Source organism: Pteropus vampyrus, unplaced genomic scaffold, assembly GCF_000151845.1.
Source record: "Pteropus vampyrus isolate Shadow unplaced genomic scaffold, Pvam_2.0 Scaffold217, whole genome shotgun sequence".
Lineage (NCBI taxonomy): Eukaryota > Metazoa > Chordata > Mammalia > Chiroptera > Pteropodidae > Pteropus > Pteropus vampyrus.
Genome location: NW_011888998.1, coordinates 2,460,951 through 2,476,617, shown reverse-complemented (window position 1 = coordinate 2,476,617; position 15,667 = coordinate 2,460,951). Strand labels below are relative to the sequence as shown.

The following is a 15,667-nucleotide window of genomic DNA, read 5'->3' as shown; positions in this document are numbered from 1 at the left end:
ATAGGATATGAGTGAGAAGAAAGCACAGATTTGATGGAGAGGATGGGGGAGGAGGGTGGGTTGGGAGGAGCCGCTGCACCTGGCTGAGGACACTGAGCATCATGGAGAGTCAGATGCTCTGGCAGGTGAGGGAAGCTGTCTCCCCACCACCACCACCACTACCACCAACTCCCTGCTGGACTGCCTCCAGCCTTTGTCTGAGCCAGCACCAGTGTCATGGGCAGGATGGCATCTGGCCTCAGCAGCAGCTTACTGCCTATCTGCTCTCCTGGTGCTCATGGACCATTAGGATGATTTCTTGATGTTTTCTCCCCGCCATCTGTACCACAGCCTTCTTTATGGGGAACACTCCTACGGCATCTGTTAGGATACTAGGACAGGCACAGCTGTCATCCAAACTTCCAGGGGCTTTCTGACCTTGGTATAGGAGAGGTCAGTCGCCAGGCTTTGAGCTGGGAGGTAGCTCATTCTATTGAGCCAGAGCATTTGAAATGAACGGAGTTGGAGAAATGGTCCAGTTTCCCTCTCTCACACATGAGAAAACTGAAACCTAGAGACTTGCCCAAGGACAACAGCCTAGTTTGAGGCCAAGCCAGAGCTGGAGCCCCATTCCCACTCTACAGGGCTGTGAGTGGGCCCCTGACCCCATCAATGCATCACTGTGTAACCCAGATCAACGCCAAACCTCCTCAGTCTCCAGTTTCTCTATGTGTGGAATGGTGAGGTCATATGCTAGAAGCACTTTGGAAGAAAGATGCTAGAAACCGTAAAAGTGCTGTGCCATGATTGTTATTGTTGCTGCTATTATTAGCAATTAAGGTCATTAGCACTAGAGGAAATGCAAAGGAGAAGCAGTCCTGGCACCACCTTCATCGCTGTGCAGCTCCTAACAGAGCTGTGTCTCTTCTCTTAGTCCTTCCACAGCCCCTCCCAGATAAGGGCCCTGAGCTGGGAGAAACAGGGTAACTGAGATGGAGCAGAAGTCCAGGGAAGGGGTGGGCAGAGCCTTCCTCCTGACTGGGGATCCCTGTCCCTGCCCTTTTCTCAGGATGTGGCCATTCTGAAAGGTCAGAGGAAGGGTAGAGGGGAAGTGCTCTGACCAACTCTTCTTCCTTGGCAGCTGACCGAGGAGCTCTGATTTGGGGGCTAAGAGTCAGTGGGGCGTGGCCGCTGTAATATGACAGACAGCACAGGCCTATTTTATTGCCAGAGCCAGTCTGTCATTTATTTGTTCATTTGTTCATTCAGCTAACATTGAAGTGGGCACAGACCGTATGCTAGGCTCTGTGTTAGGAACTGGGAGAAGCAGTGTCCAGGAGGCAGAATGTGGCTAAGAATCACCTACTTTTAGCTCAAGAACAAGTGTCCTGAGTCTGGGGGTACACAGCAAGCCCTGATTATTAGCCGTGTTCCAGAGAACTTGCATTTGTGGCCCTGGAAAATACCTTTAATCCCTGACTTAAGAAAGATAAGGCCTAGACTCCATACACAGTTGAGCTGGGAGGGGCTTTAAAAACCATTGCAGGGCAGCCCCTGTGTTCCCAAAGAGACAGTGGCCTGATGATTGAGGACTTGCCCTTGTCCTTTGCCAGAGGAAGGCTTCTCCTGGGCCAGGACCCGCTGCTAAAGCTGCATGTTTATCCAGCCTGGTATATCTTATCCTTGGGCTGGCGTTCCAGTGTCCTCTGACTTTGCACCCCCCACCCCGCCCCCGCTTATGATCTGGGGCCTCTGAGTCTGCTGGGATACCCAGAAGGGATTTGAATAGAACCTTGGAATGAAAAGATAAACTTGCAGAGAAGCCCTCCAATTTCTCCTCCAATCCTTACTCCTCGTTTCAGCCCCTTCATCCTGCTTTCCAGAGGCAGGACAGTATTACAGGATATGAGTATATTTAGAACTGTTCGGTACATATCATACATACCTTTATGGAGCCTCAATTTTCCCTTCTGTAAAGCATATGTAATATTACCTTCCTTTATCCGCCTTATAGAGTGTCGTGATGGACGAATGAGATATGGTAGGTGAGAGCACTGCATGAATTCTGAATGCCCCCTTCTCGTTTCAGCCTCTTCTTTCCACTGCCCAGCCCCATGGTCTCACTCCCCAGCACAGCCTTCTCTGTTCTCTCACGGTCCGCTCCAGATCCTGCTCTTACTGTGTCTTCCCTCCTCTACTAAATCAAAACCTAAAACAATACTTGTTACATCTTAAATAATTAATAACAACAATACAAGTAATAGTCCAAGCTAACATTCATTAATTATGTGCTAGGTATTAAACTTGGATTTCTCGTTTAACATTCCCAGCAAACAATAAAGTCGATACTAGTATTGTCTTCATTTTACAGATGAATAAAGATGTTCACGAAACATAAAGCTGAGGTCCTACCCGAGTCCGGCCCATATATGGATTTCCTCTTTCCATTGCTCAGTGACTGACTGGTTGACAAGTACAGGGAGAGATTCGACAGCATTTATTGAATGTCGACTATATGCCAGCTGATTTCAAATTATGTCACAACAACCACCTCCTGAGACAGGTACAGGATTTGTCTTAGAGATCATCTTATTGTTAGAACAGAAACCCACTCAAGAAGCAAAAGTAAGAGGGGGCTTTACTAGAAGGTTACAGAGAAATTTCACAGAACTTAGCGGTGGGAAGCATACCTCCTATGTGGCTGTGCCTCCTCCCCGGCGCTTCTCTGCTCCCTTGTCCCCATGCACAGCGTCCGCTGTGGCTAACTGAGGAGCAGGTTTAGTCTCCGAGTCTATGTGACCTTCCCACCTACCTCTCCAGTGTAAACTAACTCACTCAGTCTCTCAGTTCAGATGCCAGGAGATGTGGATCCCAGCTTAGGCCTGACATCCACCACTCCTAATTGTCAGCGGCCTGCTAGAGGGGAATGGAGACTAGTCAAAATGACCACCTAGGCCTATCTCTTCAGCAGGGCCTAGGGTGGGAGTAGATGTTTCTAGAGAGGAAATTCCTTGACCTTAGGTGGATTCAAATCCAAGTATGCTCTTCGCCCCACCAGACTATCTCTAGGATATCATGGAGATAATTTCCTGAAATAGGAGACCACACAAGTTATCCTAGAATCTGTGGGTTCAGGCAGACCCAGAAAAATAAGGTTACCATTTTGAACACTGCTCGTACCAGGCATTTTATATACATTTCTTTAATCTCTACAGCATCCTTACAACATGTTATTGTCTCCATTTTACAGATAAGAAAGCCAACATTCAACAAGTTAAGTAGCTTGCCCAGACAGAGGTCATCTGTTTGATTAGAGTTGATTATTTGACTCAAGCCTGTCTGACACCAAAACCCATGCCCTTTCTACTAACCAGTGTGTATGTCTGTGTGTGTGTGTGTGTGTGTGTGTGTGTGTGTGTACGCACGCACGCGTGCATGCATGCACACACACACACATACACACACACATAGTAAATCACTCTGATTCTGCTGGAATGTATGCTCCATGAGGGCAAAGAGCTTAATCTTTTCGTTCACTAACGTATCCCAGGCACCTGTAACCGTGCCTAACACATAGTAAGTGTTCAAACAAGACATTTCTGAGTGGATTTTGCTTTAGTCTCTTCTGCACTCCTAGGCTTCCCATGGTCAGAGGAGAAAGGGCAATAGTCTAGGCTTTGGAGAAAGGGCCACTGAAATATGTTGGGGTAACCCTCTGGGTGTGCCTTTGATCTTTACTCAACTCTCACAGTTGACTATGATGGGGGACATTAAGAACAGTCCCCTCAATGTGGAGAAGTCTAAAAAGTATGGCCCTAGACCCCTGTGTGTTTCCTGTCTGTACCTCTGACACTCAGCCCCGTGAGGGGAGCAGGTGAAAGGAGACTCCCTAACACTAGAACATCCACTTACTGGGATGAGGAACTAGAACGCTAAGGGCCTCTGTCACTGGGAAAAGAGAATGCAAATTTCCACTGGGTTTTCAGCCCCAGGGTTCAGAGTTTACCAAATCCTGAATCTTTTCTGGTGCCTTTCTCTTTAGCACTGTCCTGTGTCCTCAGTCACTCAGCTAGCCTCCCAATCCCAGCAGCACGGTAGTCTATAAGAACACAGATTTGGGAGAGTCAGCGGAACTGGATTCAAGTCTGTCTGGTCAGCAGTGTGACCATGGAGTAATTATTTAACCTCCAAGACTCAATTTTCCCTGGAAAATGAGGTTAATGCATGAATAAGGATGATACATTCCCAAGGGCCTGGCCCATAGTTGGTGTTCACCAAATTTTAATTTTTTCTCTTCCTTCTCCACAGATCCTGGTACAAACTTGCCCACCTTTTCCCTGCTAACCTTTGGCTCAGTACATTTATAAAATCATTATAGTCCATTATCTCCCAGTAACAGAAAGGCCCAGAGGCCGTAGCCTGAAGCAACTCTCCACCAAAGGGCCTGCAGAGGCCAGGGCAGGGTTGGGGGTGGGGGAGTGCGCCATCTTTTCTGCATGATAGGTTGCCCTCTCAGGGCCAGTTCTGGGATTTGCTTGATATCTGCAACAAGAGTCCTGGCAAAATAAGGCAGAGTGGCAGGTGCGGAGTGGCAACCACCTCACCGTGTTTGTTCCTCCTGCCCTGCTTTCCTCCCCTGGGAGCAGATGCTTTAAGAGCCACTGCTGGGAAGTTTCTAGTTGATGGAAAGAGACACACTGGGTGATTATGCTCTACTTGCTTGTAGAAGCTGTGGCCCAAGGATGCCATCACCATTTGGTCACACAGATAAGCCACCAGCTGCCACTGAAATTGAGCAGGCCACTTGATAAACAGGCAGGAGAGGCTCAGTCTGGGATCTAGTTCTCTCTATCCACCACACCCACACAGAAACTTTAGCTGGTATGAAGTGGCAGCTTGACCAAGGTAAAGCATGAGCCAGAACTTGCCTTCCCTGACCTGGAAGGAGCTTGGCATTGAGTGACTGGGTTTGGTCCCTGTTCTTGCTTCTGCTTCCAATAGGTCACTTAAGTGCTCTGGGCTTTTTTGGAGAATTCTCCAGCCCCACCTCGGTTTTTCAGGAATGACATCCAGTGATGGGAGAGGAAATGAGGGTGTGACTGTTAGCTGAGAGCTCATGTGAGCAGGCCTAAGGCAGTGTGGTTGACAGCGATGTTTCTACTGGTGGGTTTTGGCTGTAGCATCAGCCACACCCACTCACAGCCTGTGAGCTACTTAAAAGGGAAAGTGGTGCCTTGGTCATCTCTGCATACCCAGTGTTTAGCCCAGCCCTTGGTTCATAGAATAATCATCCGTAAACATTGGATGGATGGATGGATGGATGGATGGATGGATGGATGGATGGATGGATGGATGACTGAATAAACAAATAGAAATTATTTTTTTAAACTAGAGTTAAGAGCACAGCAATGTTTATCTTCTTCCTTCCCAGGGTCACCTGTTCAATACTTCATCACCTATGCCTGAATAATTGCAAAGGCTTCCTAATGACAGGCAGGGTGGCCTACAGGAATGAGTTCTAGATTAGAACTTAGGGGACCTGGAATTTGAATCTTTTATCACTTTGGGGAAATCACTGGACCTTTCTGGGCTTCAGTTTGTCCATGTGTAAAGTGAATACTCTGGCCTAGATGTACTTCAAAGACATTTCAACTCCCTAATTCTCTGCCTCCTCCTACCCAAACAACCCTGCAGATTAATTGTAATTGGTTACCAAAATTTAAAAATAAGATTTCACATAGAAATCCAAATTTCTTATTTCTTCTAAAAAGCCAGAAATTCTGACAATATTGGCCTACCTTTTTCCCATGGCAACAGTTAGCAAGAGCTGAGTAACTGCAGCTTCATTCAGACAAGTGTGTAGTTTCTAGTTTGCCACAGTCTCCTCCTGTCCATGTCGCATAACACTCAGCCTGCTTTGCTCATTTTTGTGCCTGCCTGGTCCTGGTAGGCATTTGAATTTGCAAACCAAAAATGGAAAAAATAAAACTTCTAAGAGTGGAAGCGAGGGCCTGTCCCATAGCAGGTGACAGCCCTGGGAAGCAGCTCTCGTGCTCAGCTGGGCTTAGGTGGCAGAGACTTGTTGGGATCTTCCTGGGAAGTTGCTGATTGGGTTGTGGAAAGACACAGTGGCCAATGCCCCCAGGAGACTTTGCTTAGGCACTTGGCCTCCAGAACTGTTGAGCCCTTGGCTGAGGAAGCTGTTCCCCCTTTACCTATCTCCCCCTCCTCGGACCATGCTGGGAGCTTGGGAGGCTCCCTGGGGCCCTCTCTATAACTTTGTGTGTTCACTACTTGGAGGTGGGGAGGAGGGCCAGGTCTCCGTTATAGAACCTTGGCAATGGTGGTGATTCCCCTTTCACTTCTTTCTCTTGTCCAACCTCCACTAGTGTTTTTGGCCCAAAACAAGTCAGGCTGTTGGAAGGCCAGGCTGCTTCAGTACAATGTGAGCTGGTCCAGGATCCCGGCTATATTCAGATGGGTGAAGTGCACATTCTCCTGTTAACTTATTCAACTCTTCTCCTGACAACTGTTGCTGTGGACAGCTGCACTTCAGAGCTCCCAGGGGCTGGCCTGCTCCAAAGCTCTGTGCCTCACTGGGAGCTAACTGGTGCCTGGTTTAAGTCAGGGCTGTTTCTGACTCAGCTCCTTAGTCATCCTGTCTGAGCCCTTAGGCAACTCTGCCTCTCTGTTTACCCTAACCAGATAAAACATCCCCTGCTTCCCCATCACAGAATCTTTTCTTCGGAACTTTCTGGTTTGTTCATGTTTCTTGTTATTCTCCCAGTCTGACCAATTTTTCTGTGATCTGATCTAGTCCTCTGTGTTTTTTTTCCTTCTAAAATCACCTATATTTTCTTTCATCAGACTTGCATTACTCAACAATCATTGCTCCTCACTTGATACTCTTCCATCTCTTGTAATATTTCCATTTTCATGTAGACATTGACATGTAAACTCCAGTTTAAATTATGATGATTATTGTCCCAGTTACTTTCAGAGACACGACATGTTCAGGAGGGCTTTTGGTATTTCCCCAGTGTCCTTTAATCCCAATGGTGGACTTTGAGCAAAGTAGGTCTTTAGCTTTTTAAGGATATTTACTCCCCCCCACCCCAAGTATGAAGTAATACATAACATTTTCTAACATTTACTGCGCACTTACTATATATGAGGCACCATGCCAAGTGCTAAAATCACATGACCTCGTTTCCTCCTCAGGACAACTCTATAAGGAAGGTGCCATTCCTAGGTATTCTTTTCCAGAGAAGAAAATGAGAGAGAAAAGATTTTATCCAAGGTCCCACAGCTGCTAAGTAGGGGATGTGGAATTCAAACCATGTCTCTCAAATTCCAGAATCTGAGCTCTGTACTGCTTCCATATGAGATCATTCTAGAAAGTTTGGAAAATTCAAAAAAGTGTAAAGAAAAAAATATTTCCATAAGTCCAGAGATGACTTTCAACATTTTATTTTCTTTTATTCTTTTATATGTGTGGCGAGTATATACATTTTTTAACAAAATTGGGAACACATCGAATATTGAGTTTTTGATTCAAATTTTTTCCTACTCAATACAATAATATGAGCATTTTCCTACATCGTAAGGGATTGACCGCCAATCAGTCCCAAACATGGTCATGGAATCTGATAATAGCAGGCAACCAGAGGTGAAAGGTCATTGTGATTTTAGAAGGGGAATAATGATAATGATGCCCACAGCCTTTGCCTCGAAAGTGGACAGTGTGGAGCCAGCCCGGGTGGGCTGGCAAGGTCTGAGTGTGGGATGAAGAGATCAGAGAGAGGAGAGATCTGGGAGCTCTTGAATTCCCTTTGCGAAGTTCCTTCCCTCCCTCTGTGTGCGTGGATCCCACATGAAGGTGCAAGCCAACTTGCGTTTGAAGTGAGAGTTAAAAATGCAAAGTGGCTTTTATACAGGCTCAGCTAAGGGCCTAGCTTTCTGGAAGACATGAAACACAAAATCGAGCCTCCTATAAACCTTTGAGCAGAATTCCTCATTAAGGTCAGAGAGGCTGGCTCCTTCTGCTGGGTTTGTATTCTCACACTGGCCTCTAGCTGGAGAGAACTGGGAGACTTTCCTACCTTCATTCTCCGAAATGTGTATGTGTGAAAGAGGCTGAGTATATTTCATCTGTGGCTATATTTTTCAGAAAAGATATTTTTTAAAAAATCATCTAAGAATAGAGCAGGAAGGGGCAGAGAAGAATTAGGAAGAATAGGAGGCTGTCACCACCCCTAAGATAATTAACAAATGTAGGGCTGGGAACAAAGACAAGGTCTGATGTATATGGTGGGGAAAGACGGTCCCTGTGCTTGTGGTAGGAGACCCCCTTGGCAGTTAGGATGCTCTGGAATGATATCTTGAGGGGCTAGCCTCTTGGAGTTTGCACCAATCAGCTCTTATAAATTCGAGTGAGTCCTGGTAGCCTCCATGGCAGATACAGGCTTGTCCAAAGAATGTTGGCACGTGTTCAGTGCAGGCTCCAGGGCTGGGACATGAAGTCTTGGGTTCATCCACGAGGTAGTACCACCTCGCTGTGTGACTCTGGGGAATACTTTCACCACACTGTGCCCATCATAGTCTCCCCTGGCCCACAGGGAGGTTTCACCCCTGCACCTTCCTCCTTCCTGGGCCGTCTTAGGGAGGTATGTGAGTAAAATGGAGGGAGATGCTTTGGGTTTCCATTATGAACATAGAGGATTCTTCATTATTACATTGGTTACCCCAGAAGCTCCTGAGACAACACAGGAAGAGAATAGAGTGTTATCATTGCATATGTCACGCAACTGTGAAACTTCAGCCTTTTCACTCCTTAAAATATGTATAATATAATCTTGACTACCTTTCACAGTTTTTATAAAAATCACATAGGATGATGGATGTGTAAGTACACTACAGAGTACCTACAAACATATAAATTATGATATATGAAGATTCTTGAATGGGAAAGTCCCTGCTCACTCATCTGCCTCCTCTGAGGTTTAGAAGGCCATTTCTTCAGCTCATATAAAATTTTAGCCCTCTTTCTTGGGTAGGATGGGTTTTTTCCCTTCTGTAGATGGGAGGATGAGCCCCAGCAAGTAAGGATAACTTACTCAAGATGGGTCAAAGATTTGGAAGTCTCGAGACATTAAAAAGAGCTCTTTAACTGAGTTCCACTCTTGACCATGCCACTTGCTAGCAGTGTGGCCTTATGCAAGTCCCTTAACTTCTGAGCCTCAGTTTCCTCATTTGTCATTCGTTTCTAACCACAAAAGATCATTATGATAAGCCAAGGCGAGAATATGGAATCTAAATGAACGCGTCTTTGAGACGTTAAAAACACTGTATGTATGTGAATGGACATTGTTAGAGCTCAGCCATGTTCCTGAGGATGTTGATAGGAGCCAATGTTTGAAGACTAGAAGTCCTAAAATCCTATTGTATCACAACTGGAAGGGGCCATAACTCAATACCCTCAGTTTTACAGACCAGAAAAATTTGAGGCCAGGGAAGCCAGGCAATCCCCTCCTGACCAGGACACATTCTCTACTCTAGGGCTCAGGTTCCCCACATGCACAGTGGGGTGGGGGGGGGGACTCCAGTTTACTCCCCCTCATTCCAGTACTGCTGACTGAGGACTATTGATATCATTTACTCTGTATATACTGTTACATCCTGTGTTAAAGCATCTTAGATTACACCGGATGTAAACGTGCCTTTCTTGCCAACATCCCAGAACCACTCGTTTTTGTTACTGGTCTCTGACATCATGCATGCACTGATCGTCCACATTTTTGAAGCATGCGTGCCGGGCCATGGCAGGTCAGGGATGAGGCGCCCTGGAGAAAACCGCCGAGGAGTCGCTGAGCCACGGAAACCCCAGGGTTTGGCTCTTGAAGTGTTTAGGGAGGCCAGGTGAAGGGCGGGCTGAGAACTGGGTGGGTCCTCGGCGGCCTCTTGAGGCTGAAGGGTGGAGATTCCTCCCTTGGGTGTGGCGCGGGGGAAGTCCTAAGGGAGGGAAGGGCCGCTTGGCCAGCGGGGCCGATTGAGTCACTGCCCCTCTGTGAGCCATCGCTGGCTGGCCAGGGTGGAGCCGTCACCTTTTTTGGCTTCGGTGCAGAGCCAGCCTTCGAAAGGGCTGAGGATTTGTTGCCCTAGCTGCTCCAGGGCTGCGCCGCAGGTCGGGACCCGCGAGGGCTGGCACAGAGCTCGGCAGCGGGGCCGGAAGAAGGCGAGGCGGGGAAGAGCGACCGCTGCAGGGCTGTCCTCTACCGGGGCCGCCAGTGCGAGGCCCCGCCCCACCCGCGGGCCGGGGTGCGTTGGGGGCGGGGCCGGCTCTTGAAGATCAGAGGCTGACGCTGGCGTCCCGCGCCCTCCGAGCCCAGAGCCCAAAGCCCGCAGTATGGGTGGAGGTGGTGTCGGCTTTAGGAACCAGGAAGTCTCGGCGGGAAGGGGTTTGGGTTCTTCCAAGCTGTTTTACTCTAGATTCTAGAGGAGAGGGGTGCTCAGGCCTGCTCCCTGTTGCTAACGCCCTGAGTCTCTCTCCATTATGAAATGCGATGCCTCTCTTCTGCCTCTCCCCACCCTAAGCTGGAGACCTGGCTGCTGCCGACTTCTCTCACCTTTCTGTGCCGCTCCCTGCTTCTAGCTCTCGGGTCCCTACAGGAATGATGCATATGGGTCCCCTTGCCCTGCTTCCCTTTACTCGCACTCCCCCTCCGCCTCACTCCCCCAAATAAAGGTGTCTAAGTGGGTTGATATTTTCTTATTAGGCTAATATGTTCGATGCAGTATATTGACTATGTTATTAAATGACAATTTTGGACCATGAAAATGATAGAAGTTCTCATCTCAGAGAGTCTTGGTAACTTTTGGCAGATCTATATCTATCTTTGATCACGCAGATTAAAAAATGTTGCTCACAGAAACAGTGGAAACCCATTTTCTTTTCCCTTCTCCCTTCTTTATTTCTCGGGTGCACAAAGTTGGATGAATCAAAATTCATGGTTCGTGATACATTTTCTTCACTAGTTTACGCATGTCTGTCTTTTGGTACTTACTTATATAGGTTATTTATAGATTTTAATGACCTAATGACACTTGAACCCACTATCCAAGCCAAAAACGAGATCACTACCATGACTTGCATCCACCTATGTGCCCTTTCTATCCTATCCCCCACCACCTCGTCATCCATCCCAACCACTATCCTGAATTTTGTGGTTAACATTCTCTTGATAAACAGATGTATGCCTAAATAAATATTTTAGTTTGTTTTATATTTTTTGTTAAAAATATATACTATGTAAAGTCTTCTGGGGACTTGCTTATTTTCATTCAATATTATAATACTAAGATTTATCCCCCTTGAGTGTAGCTGTAGTCCATTCATTTTCACTGCTATATAACATTCCATTGGTGAAGACAGCACTTCTTTCTTCTTTTCTTTCTTTTTTACCATTTTGAAGAGTACCGCCACAAACATTCCTGTTCATGTCTCCTAGTGCGCATGTGCAAGTCTCTCCTGGATCTAGATCTCAGAAGGGAATTGCCAAGCCTTGGTATATGAATATTCAACACAACGACAGGTTGTTTCCCAATACATTTGTAATAGTTTCGCAGCTAACAGAGAAGTGTAAGAGATGCTGTTGATCCACACCCTCTCAAATACTGAGTATCAACAGACCTTTTAATTTTTGCCAACTGAATGTGTAAATAGTATCCATTAGTGGTCTTGTCTTACATTTCCCTGATTACTAATGAAGTTAAGCAGCAGAAATAACATTCTACAGATCAGATCCACAAAAATTGCAGGTGTTGGAGTGATCATATGTAGAAAATTTTAAAATATATTTAATATGTTAAAAGAAATAACATACTAAAGAGTATTAAAAGAATGATGAAGGGAAATGAAACTCAGTTGACCAGATCGAATTCCCTTTGGGTATCTCTCAGATGTCTCAGATATCCAAAGAGAACTTCTGGAAGTGAAAAAATACAGTAAAGGAAATAAAGATTTCAATGAAAAGGTTAAAATAGTATATTACAGCTGCAGATAAAATTAGTGAATTGGAAGATATTTCTGGAGAAATTTTCTAGAAAATGGAAAATGTGGAAGAGCTAGAGAGGCATTGAAAACAGAGCCGGGTTTGCCAAATTTTTTCCTGTAAAGGGTCAGATAATAAATATTTTAGGCTTTATGGCCCATGTGGTCTCTTTTATAACTAGGCAACTCTGCTGTTGTAATGTGAAAACAACCATAGGCAATATGTAAATAAATGGGTGTGACTAGGTGCTAATAAAACTATTTACGAAACAGGCAGCAGGCCAGATTTGGGCCATGTATTATAATTTTCCCACCCCAGAATAGAGTAAAAAGATCCCAATATACATTTAGCTAATATTCCAGAAAGAGAAAATAGAGAGAACAGGAGTGTGACAATATTGTTAGCAATTGTCAAGAGTTGATGAAATAGAACTGTTATATTTACGTGGCCTAATGAATCCCAAGAGGGATAAATAAACTTTACCCCTAGACACATTGTAATGAAACTAACAATAGAACTTCAAGGATAATTTAAAATACATCCTAAAGGTAAATTGCCTTCAAAAGCATAACAATTAAACTGACAACTGATTTCTCAACATCAACAATAAAAGCCAGAAGATAGTGGAATAATATTTTCAAAGGGCTGAGACAATAATTGCTAATACAGAATTCTATCAGTGAAAATCTTCCAAGAATGAGGTCAGAATTAAGGCCCTTTGCAGAGGAACAAATAGACCTTTCTACCAATAGACCTTTCACTAAAACAATTTCTAAAGGAAATAGTTCAAGAAGAGACATTACCTAAAAGGAAGGTCTAAGATTCAAGAAAGAATGATGAGCAAAGAAAATTATAAACATGGTGCTAATTCTAAATATTAATAGCAAAGAAAATAAAGAGAACAATGTCTAACTTACAGGGATTAAATGAAGCTATAATTAAAATCCCTAATAACAATAGCATGTAAGTTGGAAGGTGAGTAATCGGACTTTAAGTATTCTAAGGTCATAGTATTGTTTGGGAGGAGGTTAAAGATGTTCATTATCAGCAATTTTTAAGTTAAATATACATGTTAAGATCCCTAAGCTAACACTAAAAAACTAGGGATAACACAACTTCCAAACTAGTGGAGGGGGAGAAAATGGAAAGAAAGAAAAGAAAGGAAACATGAATGAAGACATTAGGAAATTTGGCAGTTAAAAAGAATTTGAGGCTGTGATGTAGAAGAAACTATACTATTTATTAAGTTCTACCATGTTAGTCATTTTGAATCATTAATGTTCATCATTTCATGTAACATAGGGCAGAGTGCCAGGCACAAAATAGGCATTGAAATTATAGTTTCATTACTGCTGTAATGAAACTTTGTGCTTAAAACAAGATCTGGAACTTAGTAGGCACTCATTATTGAAGAGTGAATTAAATGATAGTATCGAGTCCTATCTAAGGATGAGCAAACTGAGAAACAGCATGGGTATGAAACTCACCTCTTCTACTTAGAATCTTTGTGGTGTTGAGCATAAATGCCTGTTAATTTTCTTATCTGTAAAAATACGTCAAAGAGTGCTTGATACGTAATAATGCTCATTAAATGCTAGACTCTCACTACATGGTAGATGTTACTGGTAGGGAACTTTTTCAAAGTCACAGACCTTGGATTCTAATCCAGGTATTTGGAATTCAACCACAGCCGCTTTCCACTCTACCATCAGGCAGACTTGTCCTCTCTTCTCTAAGCCAGAATAATCATGTAATAATAGCTGAGAACATGAGCTTTAGAGTTAGGCAGGCCTGGGTTCATGGCCCATCTTGACCACTAGTTAACTCTAGGACTTGGGCCTCATTTTCTTCATCTGTGGAAAGAGGATAAAAATAGCTGTCACCACAGATGGTTGTAAGATTGAGAGACTGCCTGCCAATCACTTTGGTGGTGGTGATCGCAAATTAGGTCTTAGTTTAATACAGGCATACCTTCTGGATATTTTGGGTTGATTCCAGACCACTGCAATAAAACACAGGTCGCAATAAAGCAACTCATAATCTTTTTGCTGGTAGAAGGTCTTGCCTTCAATTTGTAAAGAACTCAGCATCTACAAAGCGTAATAAACTGAAGTACATTAAATGAGATATGCCTGTATAAGAAAGAGTAGGAGCTAAGAAGTATGTTCTTAGAGAACAGCAGGAAGAAATAGTTTCTAACATTGGAAAAGAGATTAGTCTAGATGACCTTCAGTCCCTTGCAACCTTGAGGTATTCATTTCTTCCTCATGCAGAGGCAAGGGACGTACAGCAGTATTTCCCCACTCACATTCTGACCGATGAGCAGGTCCCCAGTAGCTCCAGACCCCACAAGTGAAATGGGCTGATTGATAGCATTAAATATTAACCACAATAACTCTCTTTGATTGCTTACCATATGCAGCACTATATGCCTTTGCATGGATTAATTATCTCGAAGTCTTCTGAAATATTTTATTTTATTTTATTTTATTTCTTTATTTTAAATGCCTGCAGCACCTGGAATTCCTAGGTGGTCTCCCATCCACGTACTAACCAAGCCCAATCCTGCTTAGCTTCCAAGATCAGACGAGATCGGGTGAGTTCAGGGTGGCATGACCATAGACTGAAATATTTTAAATGGGATACTATTATTATCTCTATTTTATCAGTGTCAAAACCGAAGAACAGTGATATTGACTAGCTTTCCCAAGGTTAAACAGTGATGGTGGATTTGGTGCTCTTGACCACTGTACTATGCTTGAAGAGGTGACTCATCCCTGAGAAAAAGAGTTCTCACTTCTGGAAAGTATCTCCTTGGCAATCACATGGAACAAATGTGGGCTTTTCCAAACTTGGGTTTGGATTCTGGCTCTGCTTCTTAATGTGTGGCCCTATACAAGGTATTTAACCAGTTTTCTTCTCTACAAAATGGGGCAGTATTATCCATTTCCCATGTTTGTCAGGAGAACCAAATGAGATAATATATGAGTTACTCAAAAAGAGTGGAGGCACTGTATTTCCATCATGAATCAGGAAGGCCTTAGCTGTACCTGCTCTAAGCAGATACCTATGTATCTGCTCTGAGCTGATGATGGGATGACTTTGGGAGAGTGAGTAGACGAAAGCTGACTTCTTCCCTGCTCCTTGAAAAGATGACTTGTCCATCGCCCTAATGCCCCTCTCCTCCCCCACCCTCATTACACAGAGTATGGTCTTCAGAAGCCCAGTGTGTTTCTCCCCCGCTTGGCCTTGTCAGTCAGCCTTGCCAGGTCCCCTCTTGAGTTGTTTGGTTGTGTCAGGCCCTCTGTGGGCTCCCAGCCCTGGGCATGTCAGAGGCCACTGTCTAGAATAAGTGATCTCTGTGCCATTGGGCCTCTACCTCGAATACCAAGATGGGCCTGAGCTCTTAGTGACAGTGGCAGCTGGGCTCATAGTCCTGAATTTGGTTTTACTCTTCCCTTCTCCACCCTTCTCACCTATCTGTACCAGAACTATTCCATTTGCTTTCCTGTTTTCTTCTTTTTAAAAATATTTTTTGCGGTGGTAAATGTATAATTCAGTGGCATTAATTACATTCACATTACTGTGTTGCCATCACTACCATCCATTACAGATCTTTGTCATTGTCCCAAATAGAA

At 44.5% G+C, this 15,667-nt stretch overlaps 1 pseudogene; it reads right to left on the bottom strand.

The window, feature by feature from the left end:
• Window positions 1-14,534: 14,534 nt before the first annotated feature.
• On the bottom strand, window positions 14,535-14,653 carry LOC111747300 (annotated as a pseudogene).
• Window positions 14,654-15,667: the final 1,014 nt, after the last annotated feature.